At 41.6% G+C, this 10,020-nt stretch overlaps 1 long non-coding RNA gene across 1 annotated transcript in view; it reads left to right on the forward strand.

The window, feature by feature from the left end:
• Positions 1-6,107: 6,107 nt before the first annotated feature.
• The window catches only part of LOC122543967, a 36,939-nt gene continuing 33,026 nt past the window's right edge, over positions 6,108-10,020 (forward strand). The window contains exons 1-2 of the long non-coding RNA XR_006310222.1: positions 6,108-6,273; positions 6,458-6,632. This is a non-coding gene — a long non-coding RNA (uncharacterized LOC122543967). The remainder of the gene's footprint in view (positions 6,274-6,457; positions 6,633-10,020) is intronic.

The following is a 10,020-nucleotide window of genomic DNA, read 5'->3' on the forward strand; positions in this document are numbered from 1 at the left end:
CATGCACCTGTCAAAATGACGATGTTTAATTCTTTTGAACTCAATGTAAGTCTGACCTGGTTCCTTCTTGATGTTTCTGAACCACTGTCTGTATGTGTCTGGTACCAATTCATAATTCAAATAGCCTGTTTTACCTCTTCATAATCTCTTGACTTCTCATCTGACAGTGTGACAAATACCTCACTAGTTCTGCCTACCAGTTTAGTCTGCACTAGCATTACCCATAAATCCTTGGACCACTCCACCTACCTTGTCAATTTTTCAAAGAAATAAAGATGGCTGCAGCATCTTTCTCCTCAAAGTGTGGCAGAGTTTTGACATATTTGTATCTCGCTTTCTCTCTCTCACCCTTTCTTCTCTCTCTCTTTGCTCAGCTAAGAATCTTCTCTCTCTATCTTTTCCTCTCTCTCTCTCTTTCCTCTCTCCCTTTGTTTATCTGCTAACTCCATTTTCCTCAATTGTAATTTAAGTTTTTATATCTCTACTGCACTTGGCTCTTTCTCCGACACACCTAAGTATTTGAGTGATTCCCTTACAATTTCAGGTTTACGTTTGTCCTTGGTTAAACCCAAATCTAACTTATTTGCAAATTCTAAAACTCTGGCCATTGTTTTTTCCTTCTATGTTCTCTTAGCAAATTTGAGAATCATCTTCAATTCCCAGAACTGCTTTAGCAATATGAAGAGCCGTTTCTCTCACTTCCAATTTAATGAATGACAATTCACTGACATTAAACAAATTGTCTCACCTACATTCTATTTAAAGATCTAGGACGCTAACCTGCAAGTGTTTAAATCTGCTGAGATTTTTCATACTCTCAAATCTATTCAAATTTTTCTAACCCAATTAAATCCAGATGACAAGCTCCCAAACTGTTATGGAGAAAGTGAGGTCTGCAGATGCTGGAGATCAGAGCTGAAAATGTGTTGCTGGAAAAGCGCAGCAGGTCAGGCAGCATCCAGGGAACAGGAGAATCGACGTTTCGGGCATAAGCCCTTCTTCAGGACTGAGGAAAGTTTGTCCAGCAGGCTAAGATAAAAGGTAGGGAGGAGGGACTTGGGGGAGGGGCGTCGGAAATGCGATAGGTGGAAAGAGGTCAAGGTGAGGGTGATAGGTCAGACTGGGGTGGGGGCGGAGAGGTGGGGAAGAAGTTTGCAGGTTAGGAAGGCGGTGCTGAGTTCGATGGATTTGACTGAGACAAGGTGGGGGGAGGGGAAATGAGGAAACTGGTGAAACCCGCGTTCCTGCCTTGTGGTTGGAGGGTTCCTAGGCGGAAGATGAGGCGCTCTTCCTCCAACCATCGTGTTGTTGTGGTCTGGCGATGGAGGAGCCCAAAGACCTGCACATCCTTGGTGGAGTGGGAGGGGGAGTTGAAATGTTGAGCCACAGGGTGGTTGGGTTGGTTCGTCCGGGTGTCCCAGAGGTGTTCAGTCCCTTCCTCCAGATCTTTGACACAGATATTGATCGTTGATGATCCCATAGTGATTTCTGAGGCACTCCACCAGTTACAGCTATGTAATATGAAAATAAGCATTTATCTCTACTCTATTTCCTGTTAGTAACAGCTTCCTGTGTAGCAGCTCACGCAGTTTAAATGGCCTCCTGAGCAGTAAAATGTACTCAATGAGCTAAAATGATTAGTTCTATTTTCCTCTGTAACTCGTTAAATAGGCAGAATGGTCTCCTCCAGTCTCATGGTAACTATAATGACTGGCTGAATGAGAAGGACGTTTCGGGCATAAGCCCTTCTTCAGGAATGAGGAAAGTTTGTAGTCCCTCCTCCCTACCTTTTATCTTAGCCTGCTGGACAAACTTTCCTCAGTCCTGAAGAAGGGCTTATGCCCGAAACGTCGATTCTCCTGTTCCCTGGATGCTGCCTGACCTGCTGCACTTTTCCAGCAACACATTTTCAGCCCCAAACTGTTATGACATGGTTTAGCAACCTGGCCCCACTAACTTAAACCTACAACAAAGAAATGATTTAACCTGTGTTGTAATCTGTTAAAATTCAAGAGGCAAAGAACTATCCCAAAGGTCACTATTTAAAGTACAAAAAATTTAAAATTTTATTCTTTAAAATTTGGAAGTGACAGGGTTGGACTGGGTTGTACAAAGTTAATTATTACGCAACACCAGGTTGTGTGCTTCCAAATAACCCTTTGGACTATAATCTGGTGTTGTGTGATTTTTAACTTATTCCTTCAAGTCTAATATAAAATATGAACTAACAACTATTTACAACTCCTTTCTCTAACCTATCTTTTTCTTTCCTTTCTACCCCCGATTAAGATTTACCAAAAAATTCAAATTTCAAAACCAGCCAACTGTCTAATTTTCTCTTTGTATCTTCCTCTGTCTTCTTTTCTTCTTCTTATGGATTTCTGTTTCACAGGTCATTGATAGATAAAGGTATTTCAAGAAAGCTATTCTCCGGGCAGTTTGCATTTGTTGGCAGTTTGTCAGTTCTATCCTAACTGTTCAATTTTTCCTGGTCATTTCATTTCATTGGTTTTAATATTGTCAAAATACTAAATTCAAACATGATTGGAGGTTAGTGTCTTGGGGCATAATTTAAACTGATTGGTTGAATTTGAATTTCTTTTTGTCTCATAGCAACCCAGGTATTGTGAGCTGCTGGACCAAATGTTACATTGTAAATTCTCAAATACTCTGTGTGCTTGCTAAATCCTTCAACTCTATTCAAGGTACAGTACCTCTTACACCTTCATAACAGTGTTAACATCACAACTCTGCAGTATGCAAACATGACTCATGTGTGGGGCAAGTGGAACAATGGATACTGTGTTTGATTATGGACCTGTCGGTTGTAGGCTCAACTCCTACCTGGCTCAAGAGCAATGCAGACCTTTATTACACTTACAAACTTATCGTCCTGAAGCCAAGATGAGATTTGAATTCCTTATCTACAGGAATGAGCATCTTTCCTTACCAACAATTCCACAATTTTATGTCTGTATCAGAATGTTTGCATTGCTGGGGTGTCAGAACTATTGATATGAACCCATATCCACCTTCAACCTATTGTCCACTTACAGGGATTCTCAACTGCCAAGATTTACTGGAGGCAATATTTCAATTGATTGTGTCGCAATAATGTTGTTAGAGTGGTTTTCCTTCAGGGAATTGGTGTGGGCATAAAAATACTGAAATGATCACTACAATTCCACTGAGTAGTTAAAAAGAATTGTTTTGCTCATGAGAAGCATCTTGCAAAGCAATTTTTTTATCCTCTTTCCAAGGTGGTTTTCCTCAATTCCTCTCAAAAATTATGAGTTTCTGAACACTTATAAGGCATAATATATGAAATAATTCCATCATGTTTAATGCTTTGGGGATTATTTACGGTGCTTATTAATGTATTGAGCAATGTCTCTGATCAATGAATGTTACTAAGAACATCAGAATCAATCTCACAGCACTGTCAGAGGAAGGGAAGCAGAAATAGTCCCACACGGTGCTCATGGGCACCTTTCCATTTCCCAAAACCACAACCCAATCATTGTGGCTCCTGGGAATGGAAAGGAAACAAAAAAGATAGCCCAGTCTCAGCTTTGTGAATCTTTAGTAACTCTTTGGGAAGGGGAATCAGAGGAGAATGAATGGTGAACTATCCAACTGAGCAGAGACAGTCAAGGCACCTTCCCCTTCTTTAAGAGGTTAGGACATTGACTCTGATGTTCTCTGAGATATTAATTGAGCTGAGACATTGAAAGGATTCCCGTCAGAGCTGATCTGCTTTTGCTGTTGTCACTGTCAGGAACAATAAAACCTGGGCCATGACAGTGAAAGTGCCAAATCTCAACCACAAGCCTTATTTGTCCCATTTCAGACTTCGACACCAAGGTCTGGTGACTGCAAAGTATCACAAAGCTAGTCCCTTTTTTTTTGAAAAGCTGTTCCTTGGCTCAAGGATACTCTGCCCTTGATTCTTTTTCAGACAAGCTAATAAACCAGGCCGGGCACCGATCAGTCTGGTTTAGTTCTGAGATGAAAAGGATTTTGAGAGGCCTTTTATTTATATGTAAACAGATGAGACTTCAGGCCAACCTGTACAATGAAAGGGGAGTGGTCAGCTCTATAGCTGAGCAGTTGAGTTTAGTCCTGAACTGGTGAGGACTTTAACAGTGAGCTGTGTGGAAACTCTCTCTCTCTTGTTTTCTACCTTTAACTTTAACCTGTAAGCACGCGTTCCATTTATACTGGTTTTTAAAGTGAGTTTGTTTATTGGTACTGTTCTGTATATTCGGAACAGCATAATTAAGTCTCGTTTGGATAGACTGAGTTCTGTGGGGGTTCTTTATTCTGTTCTTTGTGTTTCATTGTGTAATTTTGTGAATCATTTTCTGTCTGTTTCAAAATCTAGTAGTCAACCTAGCTAACTTACTCCAGGTAATTTTCACTGTACACTTACTGAAACAAATTGAAAAGTTTTGGTCTGGGCTGCCTGCTTAAGAATGTTTTGAGTGGTCTGGCCTAGTCCATAACAAAATAAAGAAGAAAGTTTAGTCCATTCCGCTGTGTGTGTTCCTCCCCAATTTAACCACTGAGCTACGCAAGCAGTGCTGTGTGCTGTGAGAGAAGGGTTCTCATGCATTAGAAACTATAATGAAATAGATGATCTGATAGCCTGTGTATTATAAACCAAGGCCTAACAAAACCAAGACAGAGCTGAGGGGATCATGTGCAGATGGATGGGAGAATGCAATGCTGAGTCAGACAGTGTTCAGGGTGATATAAACAGAGATCTTCCCTGGTAGTCTAGTCATTAGGATTCAGTGCTGTCACAGTCATGGCCTGCAAATTGTTAACATTTGTAGTAATCAATATGAAGTGCTGCCTTATCTTTAGAAGTGGAATTATGTTGTGGACATAACACATAAGTTGTAAAATTAAGAGAAATTAATCTGATTCTTTGTGAATCCAATACTTGGGCAGAAACACCACCATGTAAACTCTTAGATTATTATTAAAATCCAATATTGAAGCCAGTCAGGATTTTCACAAAACTACAAAAGGAGAGGCAGCGCTGGAAGATACTGGACTGAAGGAGGTGAATGTTCATGCTTTCTCCCCACACCCCTTGATCCCTTCTGTCCTCAGAACAAGTGCAGAAGCAAAATACTGGATTTCTAATATGAAAAACAAAAATGCTGGAAATAGTCAGCAAGTCTGTAGTTTCTGAAAATGTGATAGAGGTCAATGTCATCAGAACCTGATCATCTTTACTTTGTATTCACAATAACTAATGTCCAAACCACAACTCATTCCAACACATTTCTTTGTCTCAACATCTCTATTGCTACACTCTTTTATTTTGCCATGTGAAACCTTTTGTCAATTAATTGGGAACTGACAGGACAATCATTTCAACCTGGGTGCGATGAAACATTTTAGAAACGTCGTACCAGAGGTGCTACTTGAAGAAATGTGGGTATCATTCAGGAAAGCTAAAACGGAATTGTTCACAGAAAATTGTGGTGAACTGTCTCTAGAAGCTTTTTGATGAGGTGAGGAATGTTGATGATGATAATACAAACGATAGCATGAACGTAGATTGGCAAAAAGTATTTGGTAAAAGTTCTGTAAGAGCCCTGTGAGCGCAACCGAGTTCTGAAGGAATAAAAGGGAGAGTAACAACATTGATCATAAATTGGCTGCTTGAAAGAATATAGAGTCGTCATTAAAAGTTGTCTTTTGAACTGGAGGAAGGTTTACAGAGACGTTTGGTTGACGCTTGAGGTGTGGACGTTCCGGATAAGCTAGTTCACCCTGAGAACATCCTCGGAATGGGCGAAAGTGAGTACTGCAGATGAGTCAAGATTAGATGGTGCTGGAAAAGCACAGCCAGTCAGGCAGCATCCGAGGAGCAGGAAAGCTCCTGAAATCCTGATGAAGGGCTTTTGCCCGAAACGTCGATTTTCCTGCTTCTTGGATGCTGCCTGACCGGCCGTGCTTTTCCAGCACCACTCTAATCTTGACTACATTCTCTGAATGGTCAGGGCACCCAACCGCCGCTCAGTCTCACTGAATGATTGGAGGACCAGCGGCTGCAGCGTGGTCCTCCAGGCCCGCCCCTTGCTCTCCGTTCAACGTTACGAAACAGCGTAACGGTGTTAGAGCATGGTCACAGCTCACGTACTGTGAGAATGCGTTTGGCGAGTGATGGCTGGAAAGAAACGTTGCTGTATCCTATCTATAGGCGGTGTGTGAAGTTTAAAGGGGCGGGCAGTGCATGGAGCTACATCCCTGATTGTAGGTTTCATGGTTGATCAATGGAGGGCTCTAGCCCCAAACATGGCGTTTCCGGGGTCGCGATTTAAGCCGCAGGCTCCTTCCCAGATACATGTCCCGGTCAACGGTCGCGATTCTCGGTTTAGTTTCAGCAAACCTATAAAGATGTTTTCTTCTTTCCTATATACTATGTCGCTTTTGTCAGAACATTCAACAATTTGAGAACTGAATCGAAAGCGAGAGACGGCAGCCAGACAAGAAGCTTCCAAAATCACGCTGCCTCTTGTTGACCTTCTTGACCTGCTACAGGCCGTGTGGTGAAGCCGCCCCCAAATTGATGGTCACTGCGGAGTTACAGGATTTTTATCCAGTAGTGAAAGGTAATGCTGATATCTGGGTCAGTTACAATCATTTTGTTTTAATTTGCTACCCTTAACAGAATAGAAACGTAGAAGATAGGAACGGGAGTAGGTTGTTGTGGTGTTCAATCCTGCTCTGTTATTCAGTATGATCATGGCTGATCGTACTACTCAGTAACCCGCTACAACTTTCGACCCATACCTTTTTATCCCTTTAGCCCTCCGAACTATATATATCTTGGAAACATTCAATATTTTGGCCTTAACTGCTTTCTGTGGCAGCAAATTCTCCCCCCCCCCCCCCCCCCACTATATGATAGCATCCTTCCTGCATTTACCTTGTTAGTCCTGTATTAGTTTCTGTGAGACCTTACTTCATTCTTGTGAACTCTAGTGAATTTCATCCGAGCCAGTACATTCTGTCCTCATACGTCACTCCTGCCAACCCAGGAATCACTCTGTTAAGCCTTTGCTGTGTAGTCTTCAGAACCAGAACCAGAACATTCTTCATCAGATAAGTATTCCAAACCTGCACACAACACTCCAAGTGTGGTCTCACCAACATCCGGTACAATTTAAGCAAGACATCTCTGCTCTTGTACTCAAAACCTCTCGCTACAAAGGCCAGCATACTATTTACATCCTTCACTTCCTACTGCACCTGCATACATACTTTGAGCAACTTGTGTACATGGGAACCAGGTCTCATTTCCCTTTCGTAAATCCATGCTGACTGAGTCTGTTCAATCCTGTCAGTGTTTTCCAGTGTGAGGCTAACCGGTCTATCATTCCATGTTTTCTCTCTGCCTCCTTTTTTAAATAGTAGGGTTACATTAGCTATGCTCTAATCCATAGAAACTGTTCCAGTTCTGAAGGGTCATCACTGATGCTGTGCCCTTGGTTTCTAGTATCTCATACTAGTTTAAACATCTTCTCCACGTTGACTCTAACTAGGCGTCTTATATTCTGTTAATCTCAATCACATAGAGTAATTGAGTCAGCATGGAAACACACCCCACAGTCCAACCAGTCCATGCCAACCATGTTCCAAACCTAAAGTAGTTCAAATTACACTTGGCCCCTATCTTGCTAAACTGTTCCTATTCATGTACTAATCCAAATGTCTTTTAAAAGTTGTGACTGTACCCACATACACCACTTTCTCTGGAAGTTCATTCCATATATGAAACACTCTGTTTTGGGGAAAATAAAAGGTTGCTCCTCATGTCTTTTTTTGAGCCTTTCTCCTCTCATCGTTAAAAATATGCCCCCTAGTCTTGAAATCCACACCCTTGGAAAAGGACACTTGCAATTGATCTTATCTATACTCCTTAGGATTTTATAAACCTCTTTCAGGTTAACCTCAACCTCCTACCCTCCTGTGAAAGAAGTCCCCGCATATCCAGCCTCTCCTTATAACTCAATCCTTCCTTTCCCAGAAACATCCTGGCAAATCTCTTCTGAACTCTCTCTAGCTTAACAAGATTCTCCCTATAACAGGGCGATGAAAACTGGAAATGGTATTCCAGAAGAAGCCTCAGCATCATTCTGGACAACCTCAGCATGATTTCCCAACTCCAACAGAAAAGGTCTGAGCAATGAGGGTAAGCATATTAAAAGCCACCTTAACCACCCTGTCTACTTGTGACATCAACTTCTAAGTACAAGTCATGGAATCCCTAAGTGTCTTTGTTCTACAGCACTATCCAAGGCTGTACTTTTATTGTTTTGTTACCAAAATGGAGAAACTTCCACTGGGCAAATGAAAGTCCACCTGACTCTCCTCTGCCCAAAGACCCAATTGATCAGTATCTCTTTGTAATTGTAAATAACCTTCACTATCCATTATACCACCAATTTTGGTGTCATCTGCAAATTGACTAACCATGCCTTCTATAATCTAATCTAAATCATTTATATAAACAACAAAAAAAATCAGACTCCACACCGATCCCAGTGGAAGACCGCTGGTCACTGGGTTCCAGTCCAAAACACAACCCTCCACCACCACATCCAGTCTTGTGTTCTTAAGCAAATTTTACATCCAACTGGCAAGCTCACACTGAATCCCATGTGACCTAACTTTACTAATTAGTCTATGATACGGAACCTTGTCAAAGATTTTTCTAAAGTTCAATTAAACAATGTCTACTGTTCTGGCCTCATTCAATCTTCTTGTCTACTCACAAAACCATGCTGACAATCCCAAATCATTCCTTGCCTCTCTAAATGCTATCTTTCACAATCTCCTCCAACAACTTGCCCACAACCAAAATCAGACTCCTAGGTCTACAGTTCCCAGGCTTCTCCCTGCATTCCTTCTTTGACAAAGGGAGAACATTAATCACTGTCCAGTCATTGGGAACCTCACCCGAATTTATAGATGACACAAATGTTTCTGCAAAAGGCATTGCAATTTCCTCCCTTACTTTCCACAATGCCCTGGGGTACACTTCATCAGGCACCACAGATATATCAATTGTTATATAATCCTTCTTCTCTCACCTTAATATTCCCTTTAGTTTTGGATTCCCCTATCGAGGGAAAAGACCTTTGTTATGCACCTTATCTATGCCCCTCATTAGTTTATAAACCTCTATCAAGCCGCCCCTCATCCTCCAACGCTCCAGTGAAAGAAGTGCCAGCCTGTCCACTCTCTCCTTGTAAATCAAACTCTCCATCCTGGGAACACAACAACTCTAAATGTAGCATGAAGCCACACAGAAGAAAGTCAATCCAGCCACTAAAAATATTACCTCATCTTTGTTTCGTTCGTCCTTGGTTCAAATAGTTTGGCAACAGGAACTGCCCAGCTTCATAAATGGACAGTGAACATTTGGGCTTGCTTTCTCCACAGGAAAAGATGACAGAAAATATTCATGTAATATCTCCCCCATTTACTGAGTTTCAATTGCAAAGATAACCTCCTTGATCCTTAAGGTGGCCAGCTGCTCTCTTCTTTATATGTGTGTAGAATCTCTTTGGATTATTCTTAGCCTTGACAGATTAGGTTATTTTACATCACTCTTTGTCTTCCTGATCTCCCTCTTTGTCTTGAAAATGTGTTGCTGGAAAAGCGCAGCAGGTCAGGCAGCATCCAAGGAACAGGAGAATCGACGTTTCGGGCATAAGCCCTTCTTCCCTCCTTTGTCTTCCTGATCTCCATTTTAAGAAAGCCCTGACAAGAAATTCATTTGAACCCAGCTGTCTTTCAACACATTTTCAGCTCTGATCTCCAGCATCTGCAGTCCTCACTTTCTCCTCCCTCCTTTGTCTTCCTGATCTCCATTTTAAGAAAGCCCTCCCTCCTTTGTCTTCCTGATCTCCATTTTAAGAAAGCCCTGACAAGAAATTCATTTGAACCCAGCTGTCTTTATCTAAAATGATTCTTTTCATTCTTCATTAGCGC

Source organism: Chiloscyllium plagiosum, chromosome 45, assembly GCF_004010195.1.
Source record: "Chiloscyllium plagiosum isolate BGI_BamShark_2017 chromosome 45, ASM401019v2, whole genome shotgun sequence".
In the NCBI taxonomy this organism is placed as follows: domain Eukaryota; kingdom Metazoa; phylum Chordata; class Chondrichthyes; order Orectolobiformes; family Hemiscylliidae; genus Chiloscyllium; species Chiloscyllium plagiosum.